At 39.8% G+C, this 12,653-nt stretch overlaps 1 pseudogene; it reads right to left on the reverse strand.

Moving 5' to 3' along the window:
• Positions 1-4,674: 4,674 nt before the first annotated feature.
• On the reverse strand, positions 4,675-8,028 carry LOC115733870 (annotated as a pseudogene).
• Positions 8,029-12,653: the final 4,625 nt, after the last annotated feature.

Genomic DNA, 12,653 nt, shown 5'->3' on the forward strand with positions numbered 1-12,653 from the left:
GCACAACAGTTTCGTGAGGGAGGAGATATAAAAAATAATTAAAAGAAAAGAATAAAAAAAAAGTTAAAAAAAAAGGAAGCCTTGTGCGGCATTTGGACTGCCGCACGGGCCCCGTGCAGCACCAAGTCTGCCACGTGGAGCCCAAATTCGTAAATAAAAGGCCGGCAAATGGATATGGGCTTAAGGGGGTCATGTTCCCGCTTTTCTCACTTGGGAGTTTTTGGAGGTGATCATTAAATAGAGTCCATAATCACCTGAATGGAAAATTAGATACAATATTGAAAAGTCACGGTTACTGATGTTTTTCAGCAAACACGTTTAATGCACGCGTGAACAACAATACTATGAATAGAAAAGTTAACAACACGATTACCATTGGTATATTTTACGAAGCAAAGTATGTTGTTTGAAATTTATCATTGAGAAATTCTATTAACCTCTATCGATGTTACGTTATGGAATTGCCCGAAGAACTTTGTTGAATCATCGACGCGTCCTCCACGAATCTTCAAACTCATGACTAACCCCTATAATCTAGGACTATGACCATAAAATCCCAACAAAATAACAACTTTGACTAATTCTAAAGAAAACCAAACCGATTATAGCTAACAAGGAGACTGAGGGAGAGATGTCGTTTTGAGTCTTGATAGGATAAGAAACTTACCCAAAACGACTTCCTTTTGCTGACATGGACAAGTTGGCTGAGTATATTTGCCGTGTAGGAGAGAGAAATGACTAAAATATGCCATGTAAGCGTTTTCCGTTAGCCACGTTGGACGGAGTTAACGGAAGGACTCATTTGAATCAATTTAACAAGCTTTAAAACTTGATTGCATTTTTTAAAAAGTTTTAGGACTCAATTACCCTTTGATGACAAGTTTTAGGATTTTTAATGAGCATATCCCAAAATATTTTCCAAATCATTCATTTTCCATGAAGGAACAGATGGAATCATGGGTGTGATTTTCTTCCATCCTGTCACATCCTAGACAATAGAAACATTTAAGCTAGATAAGTAGAAGCCTCTTTTATTTAAGCAGCCAAGTGCCATAATAATAATGAGAAAGTCTTCTGTTGAGAAAATTAACATACGCAATTTGCTTGGACGGCGAAACCTCCTTTGCTTCTGGGATTTTGCCAATTCAAAATTGATGGAATTGGGTTGGAAATTCGCCGGAGTACATCTGCATCAAGATGATGAAACAGTTTCATGGTTTCATTTCTCTTCCTGTGACCACTCTCATGGCAACTTTGATCATGCGCATGGCCATAATTTGAAGCAACCATTTTGTGTGATTAGTATTTGTCGCAAATTCTTCTCATTGTCACCTGCTTTCTTCCGAGTGAATTAAGATAATCGCGGTACGTATCCTCCATCTCTAACCCTTTCGTTATGTTTCCTTGATATTGCACTCTCAAAACTTCCATTTCTCAGTGTCTTCGATACTTGTCACCTGCAACTTCAGCCACATGCAAATGTAATGACATCCGCGCCAATGTTTTGACTTTCTCGATGTAAAAGGAGCATAATAAGATTCATTTTACCTCACAATTCTCTTGATATTGCTGAATTCGAAGCATTTTGTATCTTGCTTGTCCCCTCCAACTTCAAACTTCCAATGAATTTTGTTTTGGAGGACAATAAACAATTGTTTGACAATCATCGGTGGCAGATCATTGGTGACAGGTGCAAGTGTTATCAACGAGCAATGGTTAATAATGAATTGATGAAGATAATAAGGAAGAGATATAGAAGCTTGCATAGAGATATATAGAGGTTCGGCTTAATCCCCAAAGTTTACATTCTCTTTCTTACGTAATAGCCTGAGTACTCGCTGAATCCCACTAGTAATTTTCAAGTCTAGTTGCAATCAACTCACACTGTTTCTATCGAACGATAATCATGATGTGAGTACTGCTACCACCTTTGTACACTTGCTAATAACTTGATTATAAAGCAGCAAGAACTCTACATAAAAAAACTTTTAGATGGACAGATTTACAATATTGTCTGAGAGAAAAAGATGAATAATGCTAGTATTGATCCATTTAATATAGATGTCTCCAATCCATCCGTTGTAGACTCATTTGGTGAGTGAGGAGCCGTTAAGGGATGATTTGATCATTACTAAAATGGATGACCTTTAAAAACCCTTTACGGAGGATTTCGTTAAGGATATTAAAACTGAGCTAGAAAAAAATTTATATCGTACGTGATAATTTTCAGTAAAAGAAATGGACTAGCTTGTGATGCTCTCATGTTCCCATTCTCCTTTTGTCACCTTTTGAAAAAGAAAATCATTTTTCGCAATAATAATCTGGTTGTGAACGGAAGAATCGTTTGACAAAATATACTTCGACGATAAAAAAATTTTGTTCTTGACGAATGAAATGGGCTTGGGCATCATTTTTCAGTCGGAGCGCGATGGGTGAGTGCGGGCAATCTCTCCCATTATTGAAGCAGAAGTCATTTCTATCGTACTCGGTCAAGACGCCGATAAAAGCACTTTGGAATTTTGTGGGCCCTGCAAAATAGGGAAAACGCGTGCACATTCGGAAATGTCACATAAGAAAGACTTGTTCATTGACTTTGACTTTTCCGAAGTGGCCACAATGGATGTATCCTATCAGATTTGGTAGTTGTCGTCTTTGTCTTCTCTCTTTCCAAGAGCCTGCTCTGTGCCGGCCAAGATGTAATAACATGGTCAGTTTGATTGGTCGTTTCAGAAGATTTCTAGACCAATAGCATATTTCGGACTCAATTATGGTTAAGGAAAAGGAAATTAAAGACTCGATGATTTCTCATCATTTATCTATATACTTTAATGAGCCTCTTACTAGTTTGAATTTTCAGACATCGGCACAAAGCAATCACATATACAAAAGAGATGGAGTATTACTGCCCAAACCTATAGCACGACACAAATAATACACAAATCATTTTAGTGAGAAGTGATTTTTTTTTTCTCCCTCCAAATGTGCTGTAACGCTTTCACCATAATGAATGCAAATGCAACGTATGACCAAATTAACTTGAGTACGGGATACATCTTTAGAGCATCTGCAAGTAACAAGCTAATTACTTATGGAATTTCTGCAATAATTTCATTCACAGCAAGTATTCATGGATCACAAGATGAAGTAAGATCACTACATCATGCTTAGAAATTTGCAAAGTATTACCAAATTGGTACAATACGATAATCCCTAGCTAATTATAGGACCTGAATAAATTTGGGATAGGTATGACTAAATCGTTTATTGATACCAAACACCGATAATAAATTCATGACCAATAAATAACTTACCAAATCCTCCTATTATTAACCTAACAAGTTTTCCTCCTTTCTTTTGCTTTGAAGACCGATTTCCATTAGAATTAGAGCAATATGACCCATAAGAGGCGAAACAGATATTCACCATGTATCACTGGGCAAGACTCATGAGAATGGCTGCACATCCGAGAATGTAATTAAATCCATATCAATATTTGACTTGCTAGATGTAAAAGCAGCATCAAAAGATTAAGGGGAAAAATGTAAAAAAAAATCCTAAACTTATTACATTGGAGTCAATTCAATCTTAAATATTTTAATTATGCCAATTTAATCCTAAGCTTATTGTCAGTGAAGGTCGCCAACCTCAAGTCGAGAATGCCCGACCCATGGCAAGGGTTGGTGAGGCAAGCTCTTTACCAAATCGGGCAAGTGTCGCCCACGACAGGGGTCGAGCCGTTGAGGGCGGACCTCTCTAGCCCAAGGCTAGGTGCACCTCACCCAAGGCAGGCAATCAACGAGGGCAGCCCTTGCTCGAGGCCGGCGATAGCCGGTAAAGGGAAAAAGGAAAAAAAAAGTAAAAGGTAAAAAGGAAATAAAAAAATAGAAAAAAATATTAACTACTCTACAACATATCAATTCACACATGGACTCAATGTTATGTCTACTCCCCATTTATTCGGGGATCATTTTGCATCGACAATTCAACAATATCTCAAACTTGAATCTGCATAGCAACAGAGAGAAACCTTTTACACTCACATCTTCGATTAATCACGTGTGGGGAAAGGAAACATGCATCTCCTAAAGGTTTGAGGGGATCGCTGGCTGTTGGCAACTCCCATTGCTCCTGGAAACAATTCCGGTAAGTAGTACCCAGTCGGCGGTGTACAAAGTTGGCTATCGACTCAATCCCGATTCCATGTCCCTCATTAGAATGAGAACACCACACCCGACTGCGACAAAGGGATTCCTTGTCCGAGAGAAGTAGAATGGGCTCCTTTTTTTTTGTTAAATTCCTAATTGTAACCATAATACACTTATGACAGACGAGTTAGCAATATACTACATTATCAGAATACTGGTGAAAATTCTGATAGTGGCTACCATCGTAGTAAAATTTCCACCGATGCTGGTAATTTACTGCTATTTTAATGTGTTGGTAAATTCCTATGGTGCTGATAATTCATTTGCGATACTGGTAAAATTTCAAAGGATTTGATAATTTTGTTGTTTCATATGAATGTTGGTTCCGACAATGTTGGAAATTTATTACCGGTTTACCTGACAAGTAAGTTACGCTCATTTCTTTTTTGTACCAATAAGATTGGAAAGTTACCGGCAACTATGATCAACCAACACGAGAATTCTCGGAGTTTTTTTCGCAGGCAGAACAGAATTTTGCATGTTCATCTGAAATTGAAATCGCGTCACAACTACTTTTTTTTTTTTTCAACATGGGGCGAAATCTCCTTAATAATTAGGACGCTTGCTTGCAAGCATGCATTCGGAACTCTAATGTAATTCTCACAGTAACTGGATTAAAGACCACTATTCACGGACCCGCGGAAGAAAATTTAAAAAGGGTACTACTTAAAACACTTTTGATCCCAACATCAGCAACAAGGAAACAGCTATGACAGAATTTACTGCCTTCACCATGATTCCCAGTGTGCGAGCGGCTGAACATCTGAGAAAGTAGTTACACTGGTGTCCACAAAAGACTTGCCGGATGCGAAGCGAGAGTCACGACATTCAGCGGCCTCGATCTTTTCTTGATTTCGTTGGAAACTCGAAGAGCTTTGGAGCTTCCTTATTCCCTCCAACTCCATTGCCACTTCTCTCATCGTCGGCCGGTTCCTCCCAATCGAGCTCAAGCACCTTCTTGCAAGTTTAGCAACAGCTACAATCTCTTCTTTCTTGCCTTCCTCCAAAACCTGAGCGTCAGCAATATCGAACAAACTATTCTCCTCCATCGAAACTACAAAATAGGCCGCAAGGCTCCTTTCTTCTTCTTCCCTAAGCCGACAGATTGGCATTTGACCCGTTAAGAGTTCAGCTAGGACCACTCCAAAGCTGTACACGTCGCTTTTGTCCGTGAAATGACCTGTTCTGAAGTACTCCGGATCCAAGTATCCAAAAGTCCCCCGCACCAATGTGGTTACGTGAGTTTCGTTGATCAAGGGATATGGATTTGGAAATACCGAAATCTGCAACTTTAGCACGATGTTTCTCATCTAAGAGGATATTGGTGGACTTGATGTCACGATGATAGATGGGTATAGAAGCTGCCGAATGCAAGTAGAATAAGGCTCCAGCAATTTCGGTCGCAATTCGTAGGCGCGTGTCCCACGATGAGAGAAGCTCTTCATTTGGGTCATGCAGATACTGGTAAAGAGTCCCGTTTGGTATGAACTCATATACTAAAAGTGGGAAATCTGTTTCCAAGCAGCACCCCAATAGCTTAACCACATTCCGGTGATTGATTTGTGAGAGGATGATGACCTCATTGATGAACTCTTCAACCTTTTCCCTATCTAGCAGTCTCGATTTCTTGACTGCAACTATTTTTCCATCGGTCAGCATTCCCTTGTAAACAACCCCTTGTCCACCTCGGCCGAGTATCCTATCCTTGTGGAAACGGTCAGTGGCCTTCTCTAAATCCTTGAAACGGAATATTTTGCTTTTCGCGACGTTGCCTTCAGGCGATGAAGATAGATCTTGCTGCAACAAAAGACCCCACTGCGTTTTAAAGTACTTCTCTTTTTGCTTAATTTCTCTTCTTTTCTTGATGACTTTGCATAACCACCGTGAGAGAAGCAACACTTGCACTAATCCTCCAACGCCCGCCCCGAGGCCTGCATTCCGGAAATTTAGCATAGGATGGAGTCATAAAAAGCAGAGGACGGAGTCATAAAATTTACTAGATGTGTAAACCATCTAGTCAAATTGATGACTGGTCTTTAATGGTACCACATCTAAATCCCACTCTTACTGGACTTTTCTCACCGTCGATATCACAAAAAATGTTCATCATATAGATCAACAAAATTTCTATTTTTCCAAGGAAAAATAATCATCTTTTGGAAGTAACATAGTTTGAAAATTGAATTCGATGCTTCAAACAAATCATGACATATACATCAGATGGAAAGTACCATTTTTATAGAGAGAACGCAGTCAGAAAGACAGCCATTCTGATTAGAAATGTTTGAGCGTTCTCAAAGAGGCTGGTTTGATAGTTACTTTTGATTGAAACTTGTAATCATCTCATGCTATGCTGCTCTTTCTCAGGCACGAAGCGGTCTGAAATTCTAAGTTAAAAAGATACACTTACCAATAAGAATGGCTGTCCTTCTACCAGCTACACATTCAAAACTGCCCCGTTTGTTCACACAAGTCCCGTTGCAACGATGTGGATCTTCACATTCGTTAATATCTGATGACAAATGTGAAGCAATAAATCTTGTTAATTCCATGGTTAAATTTTGTAACGAACGGACTATCCTGTTCCCCTTTATTACTAGAGTGTTTGACATAAAGTTTCCAATGATTTTGTGATAAAAGTTAACTGGTTTTACCTTCGCATCCATCTTTAATATAGGGGTTACCGGCGAAGCCATGAAAGCAAGAACACTGCAAAAACGGCATCTCCACGAAGTAGTCTGAATTGAAGCTATATTTGCTGCAGTAATAGGAATCCCCGCGTCTGTAGCGTAGTACTTGTAGACCTCTAATGCAGCTTCTGAGGTATTAGCTATCCCCCATTCTAGCACCGCCGCGAAACGTCCGCTCGCCTTCAACTCATTGAAGTCCGTAGTCGAAGCCACAAATTGCGACCTATCTCCCAAGAAGGCGTAGTTGCATTCATTGTTTCCTCCTGTTCCACTGCTGGCCTGGAAATCGACACTGAAAGCCTGAAGATCTGAGGTAATTGTGGTTTGGCAGCATCCGTCTCTGCCCAGAACAACTTGCGTTCCTAACAACGGCATCCTCTGCTCCACAACTGGACTCGCATCCTATTATAGCAGAGTGCGTGTTTTGCAACAGAGCACGTAAGTCGCAACCGACGGCAACAAAGACGTTCATTGAGTCAGAGAAGACGAACTGGCTTCCTTCCAAGCTCACAGGCGTGAAGCTTCCATTTCCCCCGCAGCTCGCATTCGAAGAGTAGATTATAGGAAGACTGACGTTGATCATGCCGTTCTTGTTGCCATACCAAACAGGTAGCGAAATGTTGAGCACTCTCATGTTGGCTTTGCTCAGTACGGGGAAGTTGCCGTTGCTGCTTTCCTGGCAGATGATCTCGTACCACTCGTCGAGGAAACACCCGGTTCCAATCCCGAAGGGGTAGGGAATGGTGATGTCCCCACACTTTTGGGTGCAATTACCCTTCGCCAAAGGAGCTGCTAGTGATGCTTGTTCACGAAGTAGAAGTGATCCTAGAAGGAGAAGAATCTGAAACATCCTTGTTCCTGCTTCTTTTCTCAGGAATCACGGACCTGTTCGAGGATTGAACAGATGACGCGCTCGTTTATACGCCTTTTTCTCGTGCCTGAGGATGCTTCCTAGAGCAGAATAGTCAAAGCTTCAGATCCTTCCTGGGATAGAAAATTCTCTACTGAAGTGGTCGCCTAGTTTAGCAGCCAAAAGGAGAAGAATGCGATCGATCAGATTTCCTATCGCAACGTGTTATTTTTCAGTCTCAGTTGGAAATATGAGAAAGACACTAGTTGAGAAAAACACGGGACATTATCATGATGAAATTTGAAGATATTACCCCTAAAGTCATTTTCAGATTCGGGGACTATGAAGAGTCGGTCTTTAGTTCTGGACAGCCCACATTAGGACATTTCGGACATTTAGCTTTCGGAGTAAGAATAGTCGGAAAGTTCAAGACGACTGAACCGCAGAGGTGATCTTTGACCCGCACTCAGGCATCAAGGCCATTGGAGTCGTGGGATTAGCGGAAAGTTACTAAGTAAATTGTCGTGGGTCCATTCTTTTAATAATATGTGGTTCACAATTTTCACAGTCACCCACAAATTATTATGCTAGCAAAGCCCGATTCTTTAACTGAGAGAAAGAGAAAAAGTCTCGTTTTTTATTCTCTTTTTTTTTTTTGTCGGACTCATTTTTTACTTGGTTCGATGTAGATTTAGCGGAAAGATCCAAGTAAATTGCTTTTCCAGATTTAGTCACGGAGATGACCATAATTTAGCTATGGAAATCTCGTGGAGCTTGTTATTATGTTCTATATGCAGTTGTACCTATTTTCATATAATTCAGTTCGGGCTTTTTTCGAACCAAGTTCAACCAAAACTGAAGACAAGTCGGGTTCGGATCTCTTTTGGTTTTTTATGAAATGCAATGTGAAGGGTAGTTACTTGACGGCATTACAACAACCGAAAGAACAAATACATGCACATCTAGTACATGCTTAATGAATTTTTCAGGATTTGTTAGTTGTGAGTTTGGTTTCTTGAGTTCTTTTGAGTTAACAAATTTGATTATTGAATCTATACCAATCAGAAATGATTGACAGGTACAGGAGACCAATTAAAAGCAGCCAAGTGTGACTTTTCCTTTGACCAAGACCGGAAGCACTACCTAAGGAGACGATTTTTCCTTACCCTTTAGCGGGATCCCTTTAGGCACGTTAGAATTGAGATATTCATTCCTTCGTTATCGGCTTGAATTGTTCCTTGTTCGCATAAGACTTTTTAATTTTTTCTAGACCGAAATCGCGTGAATTCTTCCTCTTCCACATTACATGAAGGTTCCGTTCGTTTCGTGAAAAAAAACTTTTAGAAAAATATTTTTCGGATTTTCCGGCGTTTGGTTTACGGAAAATAAATAAGTGAAGGAAAATATTTTCCACACGTGCAAAAAAAAAAAAGTGAGGAAAATGTTTTCATTTTTTGAGAAGAGAAAAGAGAAAAAAATTTCCCTCATATTTTCTCAATCCACTCCTAAAAATATTTCCCTCATATTTTCTCAATCCACTCCTTCATGGAAGACTGACGTTAATCATGCCATCCATGTCTTCATCGGGGAGTGAAATGTTGAGGACGCGCAACCCAATCTTCTTTAGAATGGGAACCGTGTTGTCTTCTTGGCAGGCGATCTTGTACCAGGCATCGAAGAAACACCTGGCTCCTATTCCGAAGGGGAAGGGAATGGTGACGTCCCCGCATCTTTCAGCACAGTTAGCCTTGGCAAATTTAGGTGCAGCTCCTGATGCTTGTGCCGTGAGGGAAACCAGAAGCAAAAGGAATTGAAGAACCGAGTCGGGCATGATTTTCACGTTTGCTATGTGCAGGAGCCTAAACTTACGGAGAAAGGCATATGGGCTGAGTCCCTTGATATAGTTATTCCAGGGGGAAGAAGGGAAGATTTTTCATGTCCTGGTGTTACTTCCTAGTAGCTTTCAGGATGCTTCCTTGAGGATAGAATAGAAGTAGTTGTCTCTCTCCCCTCTTTTTCAAGGAGCCTTCTTTCTGTCAGCCAAGATGCCATTTTGATTTGTCATTTTAGCATATTTCCACACCAATTATTATTTAGCAGAAAAAAAAATTAAAATAAAATCTTTCTTGATATAACTCAATGGTAAAGTGTCACCTTGACGTGGTGGAAGTTATTAGAGAGGACCGAACCATTTCTTCTAACTCTTTTTCAAATTCGATAAATGTTAAAAGACTTGATAGTTTCTTATTAATGATCTTCATACTATTATTAGTCTGTTACTAGTTCGATTTATCAGTCATTACCATTGAGGAATCACATATACAAAACAGACGGAGTAGTGCCATCGCAAGACACAATGCATATTAGCGGATCGTAATTTTTGTTTCTTTAATGTGCTGAAATCAATAATCATGAGGATGTCTTTCGTTGTGACAAAATTACTTTCAAATTTGATGGACCCCATCCATCGTCGCCGCTAATCATGTGGACCCCATCCTATCTAAAAGTCACACTTGCTCTACGGTTGTGATTGCACATTGGGTCAATGGACCGAGATCCAAGATGACGTCTCTAGGTTTTAGTTTGTATGTTTTGTTTGGCATCACACGCTTCATTCCTAGATTACCGAGTACCAAGTATGCACAATTTCATTTTTGAGTAAGTTAGGATGCACGTGTAAGTTATGTTAGAGAAGTCACACGTCGGAGAATTGATGTTGCCTAAAGCTGTTAATATATTAGTTGGCCTACAACTCATTGGCATAAGCATTTGAGTGAATCTAGGTCCAAATGGATATATCGATGTGCCCGGACTTAAACTCCCTCTAGACAATCTCCCCGGTTAAATGTATTGGGTTTCTGTGTGCATTCCCATCTTAGAGTCCTCTTTTAATTTCCATGAATTTATAGAATGACCAAACAAGTGCTTGATGACTGGTTTGTTTGCAGACATTGCTTTTTATACCAACTTCTGCTCCCATTTCTTTTTTTTGTTCATAACATTAGCATTTATGGCTAAAGTAGCACATTTCAAGTTTCGAAGACACTGAAAAATGGAGATGTTGAAAGCGCGAAATCAAGTTTATACATAATAAAGGGACGCAATTACCTTAATTCCCCCCGAGAAAACAGGAGTCAATTAGGAAAAACTTGTTCTAATCCTAATTACACAAAATGTTTACTTCAACTTATGTGCAAGTGCATGATGAAAGCTTCCACACGAGGGGTCACAAGAAAATAGATGATGCAGATGTACGTTGGTGAATTTTCAACCATTTTCTTTATTGATCAAGGTGAATCAAAAGTTCAAGGTGACTCAACTATGAAATTGTTTATACTTGGTACTCGGCAATCTATGAATCAAACGTGTGATTCCCAATACACAAACCAAAACCTGGAATGATTCTGTCCAAAACCCGTCAAAGGGTTCACTCAATTTGCCAACTATATGGAACCAACTTGCACGTAAACGAACTTGGAAAGACCGGCATGCTGCAAATTAATGGACAACTTGGAAAGAAAGGCCATCGACCTAGTCTGCAACAGTGATAGGACAGACTTTCCTCAGCCACAAGCTTCTTGTGGATGTCACTTCCTCATTGACTTGACTTCTCCAAATAGCATCCCAAAACATTTCATCAGACTAGGAAGTCGTCTTTCTCTTCTCTTTTTCCAAGAGCTTTCTTCGCGCCGGCCAAGATGTAACATGGTCAGTTTAATTGGAAAATATTTTCAAAAAAATATCATATTTTTCGCGAAACAAACAAATTATATTATTTTAGTAGTGTGTTAGTGATTTGAGTTCTCGGCGATCGCCACAAAGCAATCACATGTACAAAATAAACGGAAAAAGGCTAGGAGGAATGTATCGCATGACATAAATAATTGCATTCTCAAACTCTATTAGCGGAAAGTATTTTTTTCCTCCGAAATCGCTTTTACCTTGAGCATCGAAAGTAGATTTTTAATATGTAACTTTTCTGCTCCTCCCTTACCTCATAATGGGAAGTATTCTCTCAAGACAAAAATAAACGTCATTGCTTCTGGGATTTTCCAATAAACATTTAGGGTGATTTTGCCCTCGCAAAATCTTCATTTTTCCCGAGTCTTCGGAACTCGTAACCTGCAACATTCAGCCATATCAGTGCTAATGCCATGAAAGTGAACTTTGGGCAGCCATATTTTGTTGACGGGCTCGTTTCTAGTGTCTCGGGTGGTACTTAGCGGTAGTAACTGTGGTATCCTGGATTAACTTGTTGGGGTGTGATTCACATTCTCCTTCGACGTATCTGCTCATTGCCGCAAAATTTCCCATTCTATCGTCGATCTTTTTGTGCAGTATTGATAAGCTCGACAGCTTACGGTTTCTGATTCAGCATAAATACGGCCTTTCTTTAAATTCTGGAAATCTTACTTTAGTATTGTTTTGGTTATTTAAGAAATTAATTTGAGCAAAACCTCGTTTGGTTTCTTAGCATTGTGGGTTTATATTTGGTCAAAAGCTTTCGATTTGGCGAGGTAAAGGTTGTTTAATGGCCTCGACCTCGACCGTCATTGAAGCAGAAGCCATTAATTTGTAGTTGTCTTGCTCAAGCCATCAATAAAAGCACTTTGGCGTTTTCTCTGTTTATGGCTGCGAATCCGGAGACGTGGTCACATCCAGGTCCACATAAGAAGACTTGCTAAATCATAGGAAATATCAAAGCCTGAGGATGTAAGTCCTCGTTGACTCGACTTCTCCAAAGAGCACCACCACAATGCGTATACTTTATTACAGATGGTAGTCGTTGTCTTTCTCTTTCTTTGTGCCGGCCAAGACGTCCCATGGTCAGTTTGATTTGGCCATTTTAGATGATTTCCACACCAATTTTGCATGTCAGGACCCAGTCATGGTTTAGCAGAAGAGAGA

This window comes from Rhodamnia argentea, chromosome 7, assembly GCF_020921035.1.
Source record: "Rhodamnia argentea isolate NSW1041297 chromosome 7, ASM2092103v1, whole genome shotgun sequence".
Lineage (NCBI taxonomy): Eukaryota > Viridiplantae > Streptophyta > Magnoliopsida > Myrtales > Myrtaceae > Rhodamnia > Rhodamnia argentea.